This window comes from Arachis hypogaea, chromosome 18, assembly GCF_003086295.3.
Source record: "Arachis hypogaea cultivar Tifrunner chromosome 18, arahy.Tifrunner.gnm2.J5K5, whole genome shotgun sequence".
NCBI lineage: Eukaryota > Viridiplantae > Streptophyta > Magnoliopsida > Fabales > Fabaceae > Arachis > Arachis hypogaea.
This window is the reverse complement of record NC_092053.1, coordinates 112,073,724-112,096,766: the sequence shown is the minus strand read 5'-3', so window position 1 is coordinate 112,096,766 and position 23,043 is coordinate 112,073,724. Positions and strand designations below refer to the sequence as shown.

The following is a 23,043-nucleotide window of genomic DNA, read 5'->3' as shown; positions in this document are numbered from 1 at the left end:
GAGGTCTTCCTTACTAGGATTCATGTCCTCTTCCTCCTTTGTAGGTTCGGCCATGATGGTCAAATCTATGGCATTGCACTCTCTCTTTGGATTTTCTTCTGTATTGCTTGGGAGAGTACTAGGAGGAATTTCAGTGACCCTTTTACTCAGCTGGCTCACTTGTGCCTCCAAATTTCTAATGGAGGACCTTGTTTCATTCATGAAACTCACAGTGGCCTTAGATAGATCAGAGACTATATTTGCTAAGCTAGATGGATTCTGCTCAGAATTCTCTGTCTGTTGTTGAGTGGATGATGGAAAAGGCTTGCTATTGCTAAACCTGTTTCTTCCACCATTATTAAAGCCTTGTTGAGGCTTTTGTTGATCCTTCCATGAGAAATTTGGATGATTTCTCCATGAGGGATTATAGGTTTTCCCATAGGGTTCCCCCATGTAATTCACCTCTGCTATTGCAGGGTTCTCAGGATCATAAGCTTCTTCTTCAGAAGATGCCTCTTGAGTACTGTTGGATGATTCCTTCAATCCATTCAGACTCTGAGAGATCATATTGACTTACTGAGTTAATATTTTATTCTGAGCCAATATGACATTCAGAGTATCAATTTCAAGAACTCCCTTCCTCATAGGCGTCCCATTACTCACAGGGTTCCTTTCAAAAGTGTACATGAACTGGTTATTTGCAACCATGTCAATGAGTTCTTGAGCTTCTGCAGGCGTTTTCTTTAGGTGAATGGATCCACCTGCAGAATAGTCCAGTGACATCTTTGATAGCTCAGACAGACCATCATAGAATATATCCAGGATGGTCCATTCTGAAAGCATGTCAGAAGGACACTTTTAGTCAGTTCCTTGTATCTCTCCCAAGCTTCATAGAGGGATTCACCTTCTTTCTATTTGAAGGTTTGAACATCCACTCTAAGCTTACTAAGCTTTTGAGGAGGAAAGAACTTGGCTAAGAAATTCGTGACCAGCTTATCCCAAGAGTTCAGGCTATCTTTAGGTTGAGAATCCAACCATATTCTAGCTCTGTCTCTTACAGCAAACGGGAAAAGCATAAGCCTGTAGACCTCGGGATCAACCCCATTGGTCTTAACAGTATCACAGATTTGCAAGAATTCAATTAAGAACTGAAAAGGATCTTCTGATAGAAGTCCATGAAACTTGCAGTTCTGTTGCATCAGAGAAACTAATTGAGGTTTCAGCTCAAAATTGTTTGCTCCAATGGCAGGGATTGAGATGCTTCTTCCATGTAAATTAGAATTTGGTGCAGTAAAGTCACCAAGCATCTTCCTTGCATTGTTATTATTTTCAGCCATGTCTCCTTCATTTTCGAAAATTTCTGTCAGATTTTCTCCAGAGAGTTGTGCTTTAGCTTCCCTTAGCTTCCTCTTCAGAGTCCTTTCAGGTTCAGGATCAGTTTCAACAAGAATGTTCTTATCCTTGTTCCTGCTCATATGAAAAAGAAGAAAACAGAAAAGAAAATATGGAATCCTCTATGTCACAGTATAGAGATTTCTTTATGTGAGTAGAAGAAGAAAAAAAATTCGAACACAGAAAGAGGGAAAGGGTTCGAATTTTTTAAGAAGAAGAGAAGTGTTAGTAGATAAATAAAATAATTAGAAAGAAATGAGGGGGAGAGAATTTCGAAAATTAAATAAATGAAAATAAAAAATATTTTTGTTTTTAATTAAAAATTAAAGTTAAAATTCGAAAATTAAGAAAGGAAAATAAAATTAAATCAAATTAACATTTAAAACAAATAGTTAATTAAAAAAGAATTTTGAAAAAGAGGGAAGGGATTTTCGAAAATTAGAGAGAGAGAGAGAGAGAGTTAGTTAGGTAGTTTTGAAAAAGATAAGAATTAAACAAAAAGTTAAGTGGTTAATTAAAAAAGATTTGAAAATTAAATTTTGAAAAGATAAGAAGTTAGAAAAGAAGTTAGAGAAGATTTTGAAATTGATTTTGAAAAAGATGTGATTGAAACTTATTTTGAAAAGATTTGAAAAAGAAATTTAAAAAGATTTGATTTTGAAAATTAAAGCTGATTACTTGACTAACAAGAAACAAAAAGATATGATTTTAAAATTTAAAGATTAAACCTTTCTTAATAGGCAAGTAACAACTTGAGATTTTTGAATCTATAAATTAAATGTTAGTGAGATTTTCGAAAATATGAAGTAATAATAGGAAAAGATTTTTGAAAATCATTTTGAAATTTTCGAAAATCATAAAAGAAAAAGTGAAAAAGATTTGATTTTTGAAAAAGTTTTGAAAAAGATAGAATTTTTAAATTGAAAATTTGATTTGACTCATAAGAAACAACTAGATTTTAAAAACTTTTGATTAAATCAAATCACATTTTCGAAAATTATGAGTGAAATAAGGGAAAGATATTTTTTTGATTTTTTTGAATTTTTAATGAAGAAAGAGAAAAACATCAAAAAGACTCAATGCATGAAAATTTTGGATCAAAACAAATGATGCATGCAAGAACACTATGAATGTCAAGATGAACACCAAAAACACTTTGAATGTCAAGATGAACACCAAGAACTTATTTTTGAAAATTTTTAAATAAAGAAAAACATGCAAGACACCAAACTTAAAAATTTTTCATGTATGGACACTAACAAATTGAAAATGCATTTGAAAAATAAGAAAAGATGCAAAACAAGAAAATGCAAAGATCAAACAAGAAGACTTACCAAGAACAACTTGAAGATCATGAAGAATGCAATGTATGAATTTTCGAATATTTAAAGAAAAATTAAAACACATGCAATTGACACCAAACTTATAATTTGACACTAGACTCAAACAAGAAACATTAAATTATTTTTTTGATTTTTATGATTTTATTAAAATTTGTGGATTTTTCGAAAATTAATTGGAAAAATAAAAATAAGGATTCAAAATTTTTAATAGAAATTCCAGGAATCTTGCAATGTTAGTCTAAAGCTCCAGTCCAGGAATTAGACATGGCTTACTAGCCAGCCAAGCTTTCAGTGAAAGCTCCGGTCCAAAACACTAGACATGGCCAATGGCCAGCCAAGCTTCAGCATACATAGTTCAAGCATGTGAAGAAGAAGTCTCAGTCCAAAAGAATTTAGACATGGCTTTATAGCCAGCCAGGATTCAACATATCCCATGAAATTCCAGAATTCCTTCTTAAAAATTCTAAAGAACATAAATAAAAAATTTTTTGAAATTTTTTTAATATTTTATTATTTTTTTTCGAAAATAAGAATAATAAAAACAAAAAGATTAAAATTAAAATAAAATTACCTAATCTGAGCAACAAGATGAACCGTCAGTTGTCCAAACTCGAACAATCCCCGGCAACGGCGCCAAAAACTTGGTGCACGAAATTGCGATCATCAACAATGGCACCAAAGACTTGGTGCTCTCAAACGTGAATCACACTTTGTCACAACTTCGCATAACTAACCAGCAAGTGCACTGGGTCGTCCAAGTAATAAACCTTACGTGAGTAAGGGTCGATCCCACGGAGATTGTCGGCTTGAAGCAAGCTATGGTCACCTTGTAAATCTCAGTCATGCGGATTCGAATGGTTATAGAGTTTTAATAATTAAAATATAAATAACATGTAAAATAAGGATAGAGATACTTATATAATTCATTAGTGAGAATTTCAGATAAGCGTATAGAGTTGCTTAATTCCTCCTGAATCTCTGCTTTCCCACTGCTTTCATCCAATCCTTCATACTCCTTTCCATGGCAAGCTGTATGTTGGGCATCACCGTTGTCAATGGCTACATCCCGTCCTCTCTGTGAAAATGGTCCAATGCGCTGTCACTGCATGGCTAATCATCTGTCGGTTCTCGATCATACTGGAATAGGATTTACTATCCTTTTGCGTCTGTCACTACGCCCAGCACTCGCGAGTTTGAAGCTCGTCACAGCCATCCCTTCCCAGATTCTACTCGGAATACCACAGACAAGGTTTAGACTTTTCGGATCTCAGGAATGGCCATCCATGGGTTCTAACTTATACCACAAAGACTCTAATATCTCGGACTCGATCCCCTGTATTAGATATCTAAGAGATACTCATTCTGTCTCGTCTTCATGTAGAACGGAAGTGGTTGTCAGGCACGCATTCATAGGTGAGAATGGTGATGAGCATCACATAATCATCATATTCATCATGTTCTTGGGTGCGAATGAATATCTTAGAATAGGAATAAGCTTGAATTGAATAGAAAAACAATAGTACTTTGCATTAATACTCAAGGAACAGCAGAGCTCCACACCTTAATCTATGGTGTGTAGAAACTCTACCGTTGAAAATACATAAGTGATAATGGAGTTCATTGGTCTCGGCCCTAGAGGGGAACCGGAGTAACCAAAACTTCGAATACAATAATAAAAAGTCCTATTTATACTAAACTAGTTACTAGGGTTTACAGAAATGAGTAAATGATACAGAAATCCACTTCCGGGGCCCACTTGGTGTGTGATTGGGCTGAGCATTGAGCTTTACACGTGTAGAGGCTTCTCTTGGAGTTGAACATCAGTTTGTAACCTGTTTCTGGCATTTAACTCCACTTTGCAACCTGTTTCTGGCGTTTGACTCGAGAATAGGGCAGAAAGCTGGCGTTGAACGCCAGTTTGCGTCGTCTAAACTCGGGCAAAGTATGGACTATTATATATTGCTGGAAATCCCTGGATGTCTATTTTCCAACGCAATTGAGAGCACGCCATTTAAAGTTCTGTAGCTCTACAAAATCCACTTTGAGTGCAGGGAGGTCAGAATCCAACAGCATCTGCAGTCCTTCTTCAACCTCTGAATATGATTTTTGCTCAAGTCCCTCAATTTCAGCCAGAAAATACCTGAAATCACAGAAAAATACAAAAACTCATAGTAAAGTCCAAAAATGTGATTTTTATTTAAAAACTAATAAAAATATATTAAAAACTAACTAAATTATACTGAAAACTATGTAAAAACAATGCCAAAAAGCGTATAAATTATCCGCTCATCACAACACCAAACTTAAATTGTTGCTTGTCCCCAAGCAACTGAAAATCAAATAGGATAAAAAGAAGAGAATATACTATAAATTCCAAAATATCAATGAAACTTAGCTCCAATCAGATGAGCGGGACTAGTAGCTTTTTGCCTCTTGAATAGTTTTGGCATCTCACTTTATCCATTGAAGTTTAGAATGATTGGCATCTATAGGAACTTAGAATTCAGATAGTGTTATTGACTTTCCTAGTTCAGTATGTTGATTTTTGAACACAGCTACTTTATGAATCTTGGTTGTGGCCCTAAGCACTTTGTTTTCCAGTATTACCACCAGATACATAAATGCCACAGACACATAACTGGGTGAACCTTTTCAGATTGTGACTCAGCTTTGCTAAAGTCCCCAATTAGAGGTGTCCAGGGTTCTTAAGCACACTCTTCTTTTTGCTTTGGACCTCGACTTTAACCGCTCAGTCTCAAGTTTTCACTTGACACCTTCACGCCCCAAGCACATGGTTAGGGACAGCTTCGTTTAGCCGCTTAGGCCAGGATTTTATTCCTTTAGGCCCTCCTATCCACTGATGCTCAAAGCCTTGGATCCTTTTTACCCTTGCCTTTTGGTTTTAAGGGCTATTGGCTTTTTGCTCTTGCCTCTTGGTTTAAAGAGCTTTTGGCTTTTTCTGCTTACTTTTTCTTTTTTTCCTTTTTTTCGCATTTTTCTCCTTTTTTTTTTGCAATTTTTTTTTTCTGCAAGCTTTGTTCTTCACTGCTTTTTCTTGCTTCAAGAATCAATTTTATAATTTTTCAGATTATCAAATAACATGTCTCCTTTTTCATCATTCTTTCAAGAGCCAACATATTTAACATTCATAAACCATAATATCAAAAGACATATGAACTGTTCAAGCATTCATTCAGAAAACAAAAAGTATTGTCACCACATCAAAATAATTAAACTAGTTTCAAGGATGAATTCGAAACCATGTACTTCTTGTTCTTTTGTAATTAAAACAGTTTTCATTTAAGAGAGGTGATGGGTTCATAGGACATTCACAACTTTAAGGCATAGACACTTAGACACTAGTGATCACGTAGTAAAGACACAAACATAAATAAAACATAAAGCTCAAAAATCGAAAAACAGTAAAATAAATACACAAGGAGATTAAGGAATGAGTCCACCTTAGTGAGGGTGGCGTCTTCCTCTTCTTGAAGAACCAATGGTGCTTTTGAGTACAAGATGCTTTGACAATCAATCCAAACCCAGAATTAGATCGAGTCTAGTCATCGGCAAGCAAATCAGATCATGGACAAAAGTTTGATATTTAATTTGAAACAAGGCTTGTTGACAGCGTAATCTGGTTACGATAGCCTCAGAGGCAGGAGTATGGACTTGTAGGTCGTAGGCTAACATAGTTATTTTCAACCCTAACTCACTAGCTTTCTCAAACAATATGAATGAATGTGACGCTCCAATATCAAACAAAGCAACTAAAGTTGTATTACCAATTTCACAATTAACTTTGATCAACGTGTCAGACCTCTCAGCACCATCAGTCGGCATAGTAAACGCCTGTTCTTGCTACTGAGCTCTCCTGGCATCTTGCTTCTTCTTTTTCGAACAATTCCAAGACATATGCCCGGCTCCACTACAGGAATAGCACACTCTCAAACTAGCCCTACACAGAGTTCCCGAATGGTAGCTTTCACACCTCCTACAAGTCATTTTGTTTTGTGGTTGCTTCCCGTGTCTTCTCCCCTAATGATTGTTGTTATTAAATCTTCGGAAGTTGTTCTGACCCTGAGATTGTTGAGGAGCATAGCCTCCTTGCTTGAAAGTCCGACCTCTAGGTGCAAAATTTCTTCCTTGATTCCATTGAAAGGGTACTCTGTGACCTCTTTTATTCTAATAATGCTTTCCTTACACAATCCTCAGCAACTCTGCTCTTATTCACTAGTTGAGAGAAGGTCCTGATCTCTATCGGTTCTACTATGCCCAGAATGTTGCTCCAGAGTTCACATTCATACTTGATACACTTCTACCCTTCAAAGTCCCTCGAAGCACCCTGACACATCCTGAAAAATTGACACAATTTCTCAAGTTTACTTGTGAATTCGGCTACCAACATTGGACCCTGCTTCTTGTAGAAATTCAAGCTCTTTAGCTGTCCTGACTGAGTTGGGGAAAAACTTTTTGTAAAATTCAGATTGGAATACATCCCAGGGTATTGCGGCATTGTCTTACTATGGAAGACATTCCTTGCCATGCCGATACTGAGCTTTACCCATTAACTGATAAGTCACAAACTCAACCCATTGATCTTTAGGTACTTATTGTGCTTGTAAAGCTTATTCCACCGCTTGAAACCATTTGTGAGCCTCTTTGGGGTTCGTGGTTAAAGGTCGGTGTGTAAGAACTGTAATTTAAAATTGACTCTTTAAATAATATAAAATAATAAATTAATTGCCCAAAATAGGATTAAAATTTAGAAGTCTTAATTTGTAGTTTTAAACGTGAGATTTGAATTCAGTAAATTTTTTCAAGTAAGAAGATGTGATTTTCTGCAGAAAATTGCGTAAAAATTTGTACTGGTAAATTAGCCAGCAGTACTGGCTTAAATCTATCCAGTACTGTATAGGAATAATAAAAATAGTAGAAAACTTAGAAAAAAACATCTAGAATTAAAAATTGGGCACTAAATCTAAAGGTTTGGCCCAAAATTAGGTCAAACGGGCTAAAAATGCTAACGAATTAGACCGGACACAAGTTGGGCCCAAGCCCAACATATATAAACACTTTAATGAAGCCAAATTCAGCCTCATAACTCATCAAACACAAACCCTAGCAGCTGGTGAGAAGAAGAGAGAAAATACTATTCACTTCCTCACTCTTTCGCTTATAACTTGAGCTATGGTGCTCTGATTCGCATCCTATTTGCGGCTACGCAAAGTTCTCTTCGAGTCCGTTAGTTCTAACAAACTTTTGCTGGTAAGATTTTGAATTTCCTTTCCCATTCTTTAGCTCTATGGATTTCAAAAATTTGGCTATAGTTGTTGAGTGATTTTTGTGATTGTGGGTGTTTACGTACACTCTAACACTTGGTTTCTATTGATTTTTGTCCCAATCAACGTTGAGTAAGGTGAGCATATTCAAATCTATTGTGGGTTTATGTATATGTGGAATCCTAGGTTAATTTGTTGTAAATTGTGTGTATATAGGTTGATATTTGGTGATTTGTGAGTGGTGTTGGTGATTACATAGCTTGTTGGAAGTCACATTTGGTGTTTGTGCATATTGCAAATCGTCCAAGATATGGTTTCGATTTTTTATATGTAATATGTAATATTTCGTGAATCTTAGACTAGTGGACCATAGGATAGCTTTGAATTGTTGATAATGTATGATGATTATTGATGATTGTGATGAAATTGATGAATTATGATGGTGAATGTTAATGTTTAATGATAAATGTTGATGATGATATTGGATTTTGAATCTTGTAGTTGGTATTGACGTTGAATGGTGGTGAATGATGGTTATGAAGAGTTAAATTATGTAAAATTGTAAGGTTCAAATCTTGATTTATGAATTGTGGGTTTTGTTGAATATTGGTGGAAGGAAGTGGAAAAAGTTGAGTGAAATAGGTGTTGAATTATTTAAAATTCAATGGAATGGTAAATTATTGTATGTGGTAGTGTTTTGTGATAAAATCAAGTAGGTTTTGGCTTGGTTTGGTTTTGGAACTTGAAAACTAGAGAACTTTGATGATTTTGTGTAAAACTTGATTTTTGACGAACTTTGGCGAGGTATAATTTGGCTTCTGGACCCCCATTTTTTATGAAACTATATTTTTATGAAGGTTAGGTCTGAGAGCTTTAAGACATTTGAAGAACGAATGGAAAATATTTTATAACGAGAAAGGCTCTACAGGAATGAACTGCTCTGATACCATAATGTAATACCCTATCACACAGAGATTTACGCTTAAGTCATAAAATAGAGGTGGTGAGGTATTACAACCTCTAAAAAAAAGACGTACATACAATTATAGTGAAAGAAATCATATCTTGGAGCTTTGAAGAAAATCTTAAGCAAAAACCGCATAAAGAAAAGCTCATTGCACAAGTAAAATGATAACTAGAAATCGGAAAAAGGCTAAAGACGTAGGTATACAATACACACACACACAAATCAAAGTTCCAAAATACAGATATCAAGCTGCGAGCTTGACCTATGAAGCCAAGGCCGGCTGAGAATATTCACACACACACACACACACACACACACACACAACCTAAGTTTTCCCAAAACATAAACAACACTCTTGTTTTTCCAAATTAACCTCTAAGAGGACAGATATACCCGTTATACATGCGGAGAATCTATATACATGAATACATAGTCTAACACCAAAATATAACATCCCAACAGTGACATCTTCACTTGCATAAAGACCTCCAGATGCTCACCAAGGTGCACCTCGACCTGCAACTGAAACCAGCAGAAATATGTATGGGATGAGAACCAGAGGTTCTCAGCATGGTAAACGTGCCAATGCAGGTAATATATAAGGTCCTGGAAAAGCTAGAGGCATTCCTTGAACTTCGACACTCAGATTTAAACTTAAAGAAGTATATTAAACCAGAAATTCGGGAATCTATTTGTGGACTTTAGTTCTATTCTAACTCTTCATTTTTCATCATCCCAAACCTCCTAAACACCGGAGGAACTACCCATAGCGTCACCTCTACCAGTATGAGGAATCTCTCAGTTGCAAAGACATACAAGACGAGCAAAGAAAGCACAGATAGGATACAATTATAGCAAGTAATACAAATAGTATATAAGGTAATTAGACTTTTTTGCACTTTTTAAAACATAAATCATCACTTCATAATCTTTCTTCACTACCAGGTTAACTCCCTTTTTAGGTTCACGCGTCTCCCTATGGTTAGAAACCAGGTAATCAGACTTGAAAAGGTAATTATAGAGGTTTGGAAAGCTGGAGGATTGTTTAGCATTCAAAAATCTCATTTTTGGCCAAATAGGGGTTCTGCATACGCGAGGGTATGTCCGTGAACCAATCCCTGGACCACGTACACGAGCTTACAAAACAGATTAGAGTTCTCGCGTCACGTGTGCCCTGCTCGCGTACGCGAGTGTTCAAATTAATAGGTCCGCGTACGCAGCACCATACCCGCGTACGCGAGATCACCAACATAGGGAGAATTTTCGTGTCTCGTGCAATAGTTTGCGTACGGATCCACCCCTTTTCTTCCAAAACTGCTAAGTTTGCAAAAAACCAGATTTTTGTACCAAACGTCAAACGTTCATAACTTTGTCGATTTAAATCATTTTTCATCTTTTCTTTGAACGACATAAACTTCACAGACTCAATTTTCATTTTGAAACAAGTTTCACAAAATTTGGGGGTCCGGAAGTTGAGTTACAGTCCACCAAAGTTGGTCAAAAATCAAGTTTTTACCAAAAGTACCAAACCTCTATTTTTACCAAAACCTCAATTTAAAACCAATGTTTCACACCCCCCAAAACAATACAATTATATTCCAAGCAATTTCATATCCATTCCATCTCTTCCACAACATACCAATACTCAATTTTCATCATTTTCATCCCAAATGATCCACAACCAAAATAACACAATTCATTATTCATCAAACTATCATCATCACAATTCATTATCATCACCAATCATTACAATAATCAATAATCAACATATTTTCATAAAAAACTCAACATTTTCACCAAAATTTACTAAACCTTAACAAGTTCACATAGTACAACTGATCCTACGGTCAACTAGCCTAAGTTTTCACATAACATTACTGATGAGCGGATAATTTATACGCTTTTTGACATTGTTTTTAGTATGTTTTTAGTAGGATCTAGTTACTTTTAGGGATGTTTTCATTAGTTTTTATGTTAAATTCACATTTCTGGACTTTACTATGAGTTTTTGTGTTTTTCTGTGATTTCAGGTATTTTCTGGCTGAAATTGAGGGACTTGGACAGAAATCAGATTCAGAGGTTGAAAGAGGACTGCTGATGCTGTTGGATTCTGACCTCCCTGCACTCAAAGTGGATTTTCTGGAGCTACAAAACTCGAAATGGCACGCTTCCAAATGCGTTGGAAAGTAGACATCCAGGGCTTTCCAGCAATATATAATAGTCCATACTTTGGCTAAGAATAGACGACGTAAACTGGCGTTCAACGCCAGATTTCTGCCCAAATCTGGCGTCCAGCGCCAGAAAAGGAGCCAAAACTAGAGTTGAACGCCCAAACTGGCACAAAAGCTGCCGTTCAACTCCAAGAAGGACCTCTACACGTGCAACACTCAAGCCCAGTCCAAGCACACACCAAGTGGGCCCCGGAAGTAGATTTATGCATCAATTACTTACTCATGTAAACCCTAGTGACTAGTTTATTATAAATAGGACCTTTTACTATTGTATTAGACATCTTTGATCAGTTGTATGCTATCTTAGATCACAATAGGGGGCTGGCCATCTCGGCCATGCCTGGACCTTCACTTATGTATTTTTAACGGTAGAGTTTCTACACTCCATAGATTAAGGTGTGGAGCTCTGCTGTTCCTCAAAGATTAATGCAAGTACTACTGTTTTCTATTCAATTCTTCTTATTTCGCTTCTAAGATATCCATTCGCACCCAAGAACATGATGAAGGTGATGATTATGTGTGACGCTCATCACCATTCTCCCCTATGAACACGTGCCTGACAAACACTTCCGTTCTACATGAAATAAGCTAGAATGAATATCTCTTAGATCTCCTAACCGGAATCTTCGTGGCATAAGCTAGAATGATGGCGGCATTCAAGAGAATCCGGAAAGTCTAAACCTTGTCTGTGGTATTCCGAGTAGGATTCAATGATTGAATGACTGGGACGAGCTCCTAACTCGCGATTGCAGGGCGTTAGTGACAGACGCAAAAGGATAGTAAATCCTATTCCAGCATGATCGAGAACCGACAGATGAATAGCCGTGCCGTGACAGGGTGCGTGAGCATATTATTCACTGAGAGGATAAGATGAAGCCATTGGCAAGGGTGATGCCTCCAGACGATTAGCCGTGCCGTGATAGGGCATTAGATCATTTTTCCGAGAGATGACCGAAAGTAGCCATTGACAGTGGTGATGTATCACATAAAGCCAGCCATGGAAAGGAGTAAGACTGATTGGATGAAGACAGCAGGAAAGCAGAGGTTCAGAGGAACGAAAAGCATCTCCATTCGCTTATCTGAAATTCCTACCAATGATTTACATAAGTATCTCTATCCCTATTCTATTAGTTATTATTCGAAAACTCCATTATTATTTTATATCCGCCTGACTGAGATTTGCAAGGTGACCATAGCTTGCTTCATACCAACAATCTCCGTGGGATTCGACCCTTACTCACGTAAGGTATTACTTGGACGACCCAGTGCACTTGCTGGTTAGTTGTATCAAAGTTGTGACAATTATGAATTAAGATCAGAGCACCAAGCTTTGGAGCCATTACCAGGATTTGTTCGAGCCTGGAGATCACAATTTTGTGCACCAAGTTTTTGGCGCCGTTGCCGGGGATTGTTTGAGTTTGGACAACTGACGGTTCATCTTGTTGCTCAGATTAGGTAATTTTCTTTTTATTTTATTTTCAAAAATTTTTCAAAAATATTTCTAAAATTTTCTCATCTGTTTTCGAAAATAATAAAAATGTTTTCAAAAATAAATTATTCTATGGCTTCAGAATTTTTAAGAATGAATTCTAGTGTTTCATGAAGCATGTTGAAGCCTGGCTGGCTGTAAAGCCATGTCTCAATTCTTATACTCAAGAGAAGAGCTTCTTTATCTTTCTTAGCCAATTGGCTGTTGAATGTAAGGAATGTCAGGCGTGTCATGTCTGAGTTACATACTAAAGCTTGGCTGGCTATTAAGCCATGCCTGACCCTTTGATTGGAGCTTTAGAGCATAAGATTCCTGGAATTCATATTAAAAATTTTGGAATCCTTTTTTTCTTTTTCAAAAGAATTTTTCGAAAAATATAAAATAAAAATCCAAAAAAATTAGAAAATCATAAAAATCAAAAATATTTTTGTGTTTCTTGTTTGAGTCTTGAGTCATATCATAAGTTTGGTGTCACTTGCATATGCATCTTGCATTTTTCGAAAATTTCATGCATTCATAGTGTTCTTCATGATCTTCAAGTTGTTCTTGGTAAGTCTTCTTGTATGATCTTGATGATTTTTTTTTGTGTCTTTTCATGTTTATCATATGCATTCTTGAATTCTTAGTGCGTAAGCATTAAAGAATTCTAAGTTTGGTGTCTTGCATATTTTCTTTGCATTAAAAATTTTTCAAAATTGTGTCTATGATGTTCATCTTGACATTCATAGTGTTCTTGGTGTTCATCTTGACATTCATAGCATTCTTGCATGCATTCATTGTTTTGATCTAAAAATTTCATGCATTGCATAATTTTCATGTTTTTCATAAAAATTCAAAAAAATAAAAAAATATCTTCCTCTTTTCTCTCATCAAATTCGAAAATTTGAGTTGACTTTTTCAAAAATTTTTAAAATCAAATTGTTTCTCATGAGTCAAATCAAATTTTTAATTTGAAAATCTTATCTTTTTCAAAAATCAAATCTTTTTCAAAACTAATTTCAATCATATCTTTTCAAAAATATCTTCTTATCTTATGTTTTTCAAAAATATCTTTTCAAAATATCTTTTCTAACTTCCTAACTTCTTATCTTTTCAAAATTTGTTTCAACTAACTAACTAACTTTTTGTTTGTTTCTTAACTTTTTCAAAACTACCTAACTAACTCTCTCTCTCTAATTTTCGAAAATATCTTCCCTCTTTTTCAAAAATTTCTTTTTAATTAACTAATTATTCTTATTTTTATTTTTAATTTAAAAAAAAAATTTTCGAAAAAAAAAATACTAACAATTTTCAAAAAACCATTTTCGAAAATCACTAACTCTTTTTCAAAATAATTTTCGAAAATTATCCCTCCCCTATCTTATTCTATTTATTCATTCATATCCTAACATCTCATCTCACATCTCTGCCATCCTCACAGTTGTGTTTCTTCCATTATATTACATTCTTTGTCTCCCCCTCTTCTTCTACTCATACAGGGATCCCTATACTGTGGTATAAAGGATCTCTATTATTATTATTATTTTTCTGTGCCTTCTTCTTTGTCATATGAGCAGGAGCAAGGATAAGAACATTCTTGTGGAACCGGATCCAGAACCTGAAAGGACTCTGAAGAGAAAATTAAGAGAAGCTAAATTACAACAATCCAGAAATAACCTTTCAGAAATTTTCGAACAGAAAAAGGAGATGGCAGCCGAAAATAATAATAATGTAAGGAAGATGCTTGGTGACTTTACTGCACCTAATTCCAATTTACATGGAAGAAGCATCTCCATTCCTGCCATTGGAGCAAACAACTTTGAGCTGAAACCTCAATTAGTTTCTCTAATGCAGCAGAACTGCAAGTTTCATGGACTTCCATCTGAAGATCCTTTTCAGTTCTTAACTGAATTCTTGCAGATATGTGATACTGTTAAGACTAATGGAGGAGATTCTGAAGTCTACAGGCTCATGCTTTTCCCTTTTGCTGTAAGAGACATAGCTAGAAAATGGTTGGACTCTCAACCTAAAGATAGCCTGAACTCTTGGGATAAGCTGGTCACGGCTTTCTTAGCCAAGTTCTTTCCTCCTCAAAAGCTGAGCAAGCTTAGAGTGGATGTTCAAACCTTCAGACAAAAAGAAGGTGAATCCCTCTATGAAGCTTGGGAAAGATACAAACAGTTGACCAAAAAGTGTCCTTCTGACATGCTTTCAGAATGGACCATCCTGGATATATTCTATGATGGTTTATCTGAGCTATCAAAGATGTCACTGGACACTTCTGCAGGTGGATCCATTCACCTAAAGAAAACGCCTGCAAAAGCTCAAGAACTCATTGACATGGTTGCTAATAACCAGTTCATGTACACATCTGAGAGGAATCCTGTGAGTAATGGGACGCCTATGAAGAAGGGAGTTCTTGAAGTTGATACTCTGAATGCCATATTGGCTCAGAATAAAATATTGACTCAGCAAGTCAATATGATCTCTCAGAGTCTGCATGGAATGCAAGCTGCATCCAACAGTACTCAAGAGGCTTCTTATGAAGAAGAAGCTTATGATCCTGAGAACCCTGCAATAGCAGAGGTAAATTACTTAGGTGAACCTTATGGAAACACCTATAACTCATCATGGAGAAATCATCCAAATTTCTCATGGAAGGATCAAAAGCCTCAACAAGGCTTTAATAATGGTAGAAGAAACAGGTTTAACAATAATAAACCCTTTCCATCATCCACTCAGCAACAGACAGAGAACTCTGAACAAAACACTTCTAATTTGGCAAACTTAGTCTCTGATCTGTCTAAGGCCACTGTAAGTTTCATGAATGAAACAAGATCTTCCATTAGAAATCTGGAAGCACAAGTGGGCCAGCTGAGTAAGAGGATCACTGAAATCCCTCCTAGTACTCTCCCAAGCAATACAGAAGAGAATCCAAAAGGAGAGTGCAAGGCCATTGACATAAGCATCATGGCCGAACCTGTGAGGAGAGGAGAGGACGTGAATCCCAAGGAGGAAGACCTCCTGGGACGTCCATTGATCAATAAGGAGCTTCCCTCTGAGGAACCAAAGGACTCTGAGGCTCATCTAGAGACCATAGAGATTCCATTAAACCTCCTTATGCCCTTCATGAGCTCTGATGAGTATTCCTCTTCTGAAGAGAATGAGGATGTTACTGAAGAGCAAACTGCCAAGTTTCTTGGTGCAATCATGAAGCTGAATGCCAAATTATTTGGCATTGATACTTGGGAAGTTGAACCTCCCTTGTTCATCAATGAACTAAGTGATCTGGATCAACTGACATTGCCTCAGAAGAGACAGGATCCTGGAAAGTTCATAATACCTTGTACCATAGGCACCATGATCTTTAAGGCTCTGTGTGACCTTGGTTCAGGAATAAACCTCATGCCCCTCTCTGTAATAGAGAAACTGGGAATCTATGGGGTGCAAGCTGCTAAAATCTCATTAGAGATGGCAGACAGTTCAAGAAAACAGGCTTATGGACAAGTAGAGGACATGTTAGTAAAGGTTGAAGGCCTTTACATCCCTGCTGATTTCATAGTCCTGGATACTGGAAAGGAAGAGGATGAATCCATCATCCTAGGAAGACCTTTCCTGGCCACAGCAAGAGCTGTGATTGATGTTGACAGAGGTGAAATAGTCCTTCAATGGAATGAGGACTCCCTTGTGTTTAAAACTCAAGGATCTCCCTCTGCAACCATGGAGAGGAAGCAGAAAAAGCTTCTCTCAAAGCAGAGTCAACCAGAGCCCCCACAGTCAAACTCTAAGTTTGGTGTTGGGAGGCCACAACCAAACTCTAAGTTTGGTGTTGAACTCCCATATCCAAACTCTAAGTTTGGTGTTGGAGAGTCTCAACAAAGCTCTGCACATCTGTGAGGCTCCATGAGAGCCCAGGGTCAACCTATTGACATTAAAGAAGCGCTTGTTGGGAGGTAACCCAATCTTTATTTATCTAACTATATTCTTCTTAGTTATATGTCTTTATAGGTTCATGATCATGTGGAGTCACAAAATAAATATAAAAATTGAAAACGGAATCAAAAACAGCAGAAGAAAAATGACACCCTGGAGGAGCATCTGCCTGGCGTTCAAATGCCAGAACAGAGCATGGTTCTAGCGCTGAACGCCCAGAACAAGCATGGTTCTGGCGTTCAACGCCAGAAATGGCAGCAAATGGGCGTTGAACGCCCAAAATGGGCACCAACCTGGCGCTGAATGCCCAGAGTTGTGTGCAAAGGCATTTTACATGCCTAATTTGGTGCAGGGATGTAAATGCCTTGACACCTCAGGATCTGTGGACCCCACAGGATCATCCCAGAATCTGTGGACCCCACAGGATCCCCACCTACCTCATCATCTCTCTTCCCATTCATGATCATCCCTTCTGTTTTCCATTTACCACTCACATCCATACAACCACTACCTTCAAAATTTAACATCTCTCTCCCACCCAATCCCACCCATATGGCCGAATACACACATCCATCCATCTCCTCCATATCTTCTTCTTCTTCTTCTATTCTTTCTTCTTTTGCTCGAGGGCGAGCAACATTCTAAGTTTGGTGTGGTAAAAGCATAGCTTTTTTGTTTTTTCCATAACCATTGATGGCACCTAAGGCCAGAGAAACCTCTAGAAAGAGGAAAGGGAAGATAAAAGCTTCCATCAAGGGTCTATAGCTCAGTGGTAGAACATTTGACTGCAAATCAAGAGATCCCTGAGATACCTCAGGGGATACATTTTCTTCCACACAAATATGGGACAACTAAGGGTGGAACATCAAGAGCACTCCATCATGCTTCATGAAATTAGAGAAGATCAAAAAGCAATGAGGGAGGAGCAACAAAGACAAGGAAGAGACATAGAAGAGCTCAAGGACATCATTGGTTCCTCAAGAAGGAAACGCCACCATCACTAAGGTGGATTCATTCCTTGTTCTTGTTTCTTCTGTTTTTCGTTTCTATGTTATGTGCTTATCTGTGTTTGTGTCTTCATTACATGATCATTAGTAGTAGTAATTATGTCTTAAAGTTATAAATGTCCTATGAATCCATCACCTCTCTTAAATGAAAAATGTTTTAATTCAAAAGAACAAGAAGTACATGAGTTTCGAATTTATCCTTGAACTTAGCTTAATTATATTGATATGGTGACAATGCTTCTTGTTTTCTGAATGTATGCTTGAACAGTGCATATATCTTTTGAAGTTGTTGTTTAAGAATGTTAAATATGTTGGCTCTTGAAAGAATGATGACTAGGAGACATGTTATTTGATAATCTGAAAAATCATAAAAATGATTCTTGAAGCAAGAAAAAGCAGCAAAGAACAAAGCTTGCAGAAAAAAAAATAGGCGAAAAAAATAGAAAGAAAAAGAAAAAGAAAAAGCAAGCAAAAAAAGCCAAAAGCTCTTAAAACCAAGAGGCAAGAGCAAAAAGCCAATAACCCTTAAAACCAAAAGGCAAGGGCAATAAAAAGGATCCCAAGGCTTTGAGCATCAGTAGATAGGAGGGCCTAAAGGAATAAAATCCTGGTCTAAGCGGCTAAACCAAGCTGTCCCTAACCATGTGCTTGTGGCGTGAAGGTGTCAAGTGAAAACTTGAGACTGAGCGGTTAAAGTCAAGGTCCAAAGCAAAAAAAAAAAGAGAGTGTGCTTAAGAACCCTGGACACCTCTAATTGGGGACTTTAGTAAAGCTGAGTCACAATCTTAAAAGGTTCACCCAATTATGTGTCTGTGGTATTTATGTATCTGGTGGTAATACTGGAAAACAAAGTGCTTAGGGCCACGGCCAAGACTCATAAAGAAGCTGTGTTCAAGAATCATCATACTAAACTAGAAGAATCAATAACACTATTCGAAATCTGAAGTTCCTATAGATGCCAATCATTCTGAACCTCAATGGATAAAGTGAGATGCCAAAACTATTCAAGAGGCAAAAAGCTATAAGTCCCGCTCATATGATTGAAGATCTGTTTCATTGATAGTTTAGAATTTATAGTATATTCTCTTCTTTTTATCCTATTTGATTTTCAGTTGCTTGGGGACAAGCAACAATTTAAGTTTGGTGTTGTGATGAGCGGATAATTTATACGCTTTTTGACATTATTTTTAGTATGTTTTTAGTAGGATCTAGTTACTTTTAGGGATGTTTTCATTAGTTTTTATGTTAAATTCACATTTCTGGACTTTACTATGAGTTTGTGTGTTTTTCTGTGATTTCAGGTATTTTCTGGCTGAAATTGAGGGACTTGGACAGAAATCAGATTCAGAGGTTGAAAGAGGACTGCTGATGCTGTTGAATTCTGACCTCCCTGCACTCAAAGTGGATTTTCTGGAGCTACCGAACCTGAAATGGCGCCCTTCCAATTGCGTTGGAAAGTAGACATCCAGAGCTTTCCAGCAATATATAATAGTCCATACTTTGGCCAAGAATAGACAACGTAAACTGGCATTCAACGCCAGCTTTCTGCCTAAATCTGGCGTCCAGCGCCAGAAAAGGAGCCAAAACCAGAGTTGAACGCCCAAACTGGCACAAAAGCTGGCGTTCAACTCCAAGAAGGACCTCTACACGTGCAACACTCAAGCCCAGCCCAAGCACACACCAAGTGGGCCCCGGAAGTAGATTTATGCATCAATTACTTACTCATGTAAACCCTAGTGACTAGTTTATTATAAATAGGACCTTTTACTATTGTATTAGACATCTTTGATCAGTTGTATGCTATCTTAGATCACAATAGGGGGCTGGCCATCTCGGCCATGCCTGGACCTTCACTTATGTATTTTTAACGGTAGAGTTTCTACACTCCATAGATTAAGGTGTGGAGCTCTGCTGTTCCTCAAAGATTAATTCAAGTACTACTGTTTTCTATTCAATTCTTCTTATTTCGCTTCTAAGATATCCATTCGCACCCAAGAACATGATGAAGGTGATGATTATGTGTGACGCTCATCACCATTCTCCCCTATGAACACGTGCCTGACAAACACTTCCGTTCTACATGAAATAAGCTAGAATGAATATCTCTTAGATCTCCTAACCGGAATCTTCGTGGCGTAAGCTAGAATGATGGCGGCATTCAAGAGAATCCGGAAAGTCTAAACCTTGTCTGTGGTATTCCGAGTAGGATTCAATGATTGAATGACTGTGACGAGCTCCTAACTCGCGATTGCAGGGCGTTAGTGACAGACGCAAAAGGATAGTAAATCCTATTCCAGCATGATCGAGAACCGACAGATGAATAGCCGTGCCGTGACAGGGTGCGTGAGCATATTATTCACTGAGAGGATAAGATGAAGCCATTGGCAAGGGTGATGCCTCCAGACGATTAGTCGTGCCGTGACAGGGCATTGGATCATTTTTCTGAGAGATGACCGAAAGTAGCCATTGACAGTGGTGATGTATCACATAAAGCCAGCCATGGAAAGGAGTAAGACTGATTGGATGAAGACAGCAGGAAAGCAGAGGTTCAGAGGAACGAAAAGCATCTCCATTCACTTATCTGAAATTCCTACCAATGATTTACATAAGTATCTCTATCCCTATTCTATTAGTTATTATTCGAAAACTCCATGATTATTTTATATCCGCCTGACTGAAATTTGCAAGGTGACCATAGCTTGCTTCATACCAACAATCTCCGTGGGATTCGACCCTTACTCACGTAAGGTATTACTTGGACGACCCAGTGCACTTGCTGGTTAGTTGTATCGAAGTTGTGACAATTATGAATTAAGATCAGAGCACCAAGCTTTGGAGCCATTACCAGGATTTGTTCGAGCCTGGAGATCACAATTTCGTGCACCAATTACACATTATCTGCGAGAAACCAAAACCATACCTTGGCCGATTCCTCCCTAAGGCCGAAACACCTCAAAATTCTCAATTCACAAGCTCCAAGCTTTCACCAAATGAATTTTCAGCTCCCAATACTCAACTCAAATCTCTAACTTCATCAATTTGGATCCAATTCACATATATACCACCTAATATCACATCATTACATACACATTCATGAATTTAATACGTAACCTCATATAATTAAAGAATTCACAAGGATTTTGAGTGCCTCACCTTACCAACGGACGTTTGGGACAAAATCGAAAGATCTTCCAAAGCTAAGACATCAAAATCACATAATCCTCAATACAAACAACGCAAAATTTTTAAATTGAAAGAAGGTGAGGAAATGGGTGAGAAATAAAAATTTCTTGCCACTTTATTCAGATGAATTTGTAGAGCTTAACATGGTAGTCGCGTGGTTCCAAACGGTGTGGCGATCGGAGCTCCGGATTGAGAGATATAGAGGTTGGAAAATTGAGATGGGGTTACGGTTCTTTGCTTCATCTCCCCCCCCTTCAATGTTCAGCGTGATTCCCTTTGAATTTGGGGAAGAAGAGCTGAACTTTATCTTTTATATGTTGGGTCTTGGGCCCGGTTTGGGCTCAGCTTAATCGGTTCTTCCCGTTAACCCGGTTTTGCGCTAAATTTTTTAAAATTAGTGTCAAAATTTGTATTTTAATATTTCTACTGCTCTAGATTATAAAAATTTAATTTTTTAATTTCTTTGAATATTGATTCATTTATTTGCTAATTATTTGTTAATTTTGCAGGTTTTACACCTCCATCCCATATCAAGGTTTTTTGTTTGAACTTTGGTTGTTTCAAATTCTGTTATATCAAATTAATTAATTAGTTAGAAGAGTTTAGTTAGTTTAATTTTCTATTTTAGTGGATTTAGGTGGTTATGATAGGTTAGAATACATTAGATTAGGCTCTCTAGTTGCTAAAGAATGTTGGATTATTGAGCTGTTTGCTGGTTTGTGCTGCTGAAATTATTAGAAAAATACTTGATTGTATTAATAATGATTGAGCTGTTTATATGTTACCTTAATAATAATTTAAAAAAATTAACCGGTTGAGAATGATTGATGGATATTTAGTTTGGATGAAACCCTTGAAGGGTGGAGAAATTCGAATTTTAGGGAAGACTCAGTCGAAATTTTTATAAGATTTTTAGTGAAATCAAAAAAATTAAAATTGTTTTCGAAATTGTTATAATTAATTGCTGGGTTATTGTATTTTTGTGCAATTGTTAATTTCAATAATTATTTTGATGTTAGTTTATGTTTTTTATTTTGTTAAGTTGGTGTTATGATAAATATTTATGGCATTTACAAGAGAACTATATATGTATATATTCATTTTGGTTCTTATGAAAGAAAATTTTTTTCTTTGCAATTAGTGTTTTATTTCTCTATAGGCACTTGTTAGTTTATTAAACTAACCAAAATACTTATTCATTCCAATTTAATTATTTTGAAACTAAAATACTCTACAATTTTTTTTTAATTTACTAAACTAAAACACTTTTAGAATTATTTGTTATTTATTGAGTTTCTTCTTATGTTATTATTTATTGGTGTTTGTTATGTTATTAATATGTTACTAATATATTCACTGTATAGACATGATGACAGGTAGTAAAGGTAGATCGAGTGGGTCACGTGGTCGTGGTAGAGGGCGGGCTTCCACCGAATCCCAAGGCTGCCTAGTCATTGCCCGCTACCCCAGAGACCCTGTGACGTCACAGGCGGGTCCATCAAACCAGCAATTCATCATGGTCCAAAATCCAAATTGGGTACCTTCTTCTGCTGCTCCCCCTGCAGATGCAGCGTCAACGTCGACAGAGCCCGTGGTGGGTGATTCCTCCAATGCCCCAGATCACGATGTCCCTCCACCACCACTCGTCATCTATCTGACTGAGGATTTGGCCCGATGACATGTAGTCATAAGTTTATTTTTTTAATACTAAGTTTGTTTATCTTAAGTTTGTTTATTCTATGTATTTGTTAATGTGAGATTTTTCTCTGATAAGTTTGCACCAAACCCCAATGCTTGCACACAGGAGATATCCGAGGTCGTTAAGTCCATGTATGACCACCCGTGGCCGACTTACACGCAGATCTAAACTAAGACTAGAGAGTGTTGGTTTCAGAAGTGGGCGGTAAGAACCCAATTTTGTTTGAATTAATTAACTGTATATAAACTATATTTATTCTGACTAACTAATCTTAGTGAATCACTTTGTGTAGTTGAAATTTATATGGGATGTAGAACACAATGTCATGATCAAGAAGATCTATGACTACTGGGCAGCCAAATGACTTCAGCAGATGATGAGCGACATTCGTCAGGAGAAAGACCACCTAACATCGTGGATCCATCCAAACATCAAGCGTGAATTGGAGGCCTATTTTAGAGATAACGATAGGTTCAAGCGCCACCGTCTGACTAATGTTGCTAACAGGGCTTCACCAGCTCGTCAAAGTATATGGCTGGGTCAGCGACCTTTATGCAGG

The 23,043-nt window shown here is 37.0% G+C and overlaps 2 non-coding genes across 2 annotated transcripts; one reads left to right on the top strand and one right to left on the bottom strand.

Moving 5' to 3' along the window:
* Positions 1 to 816: 816 nt before the first annotated feature.
* On the top strand, positions 817 to 923 carry LOC112774300 (small nucleolar RNA R71). Its single transcript, XR_003188795.1, has one exon. It is a non-coding gene; the product is annotated as a small nucleolar RNA R71 (small nucleolar RNA).
* A 13,842-nt stretch (positions 924 to 14,765) lies between these two features.
* Positions 14,766 to 14,873, bottom strand: LOC112774371 (small nucleolar RNA R71). The gene has a single exon (XR_003188864.1). It is a non-coding gene; the product is annotated as a small nucleolar RNA R71 (small nucleolar RNA).
* Between the last annotated feature and the right edge of the window lie 8,170 nt (positions 14,874 to 23,043).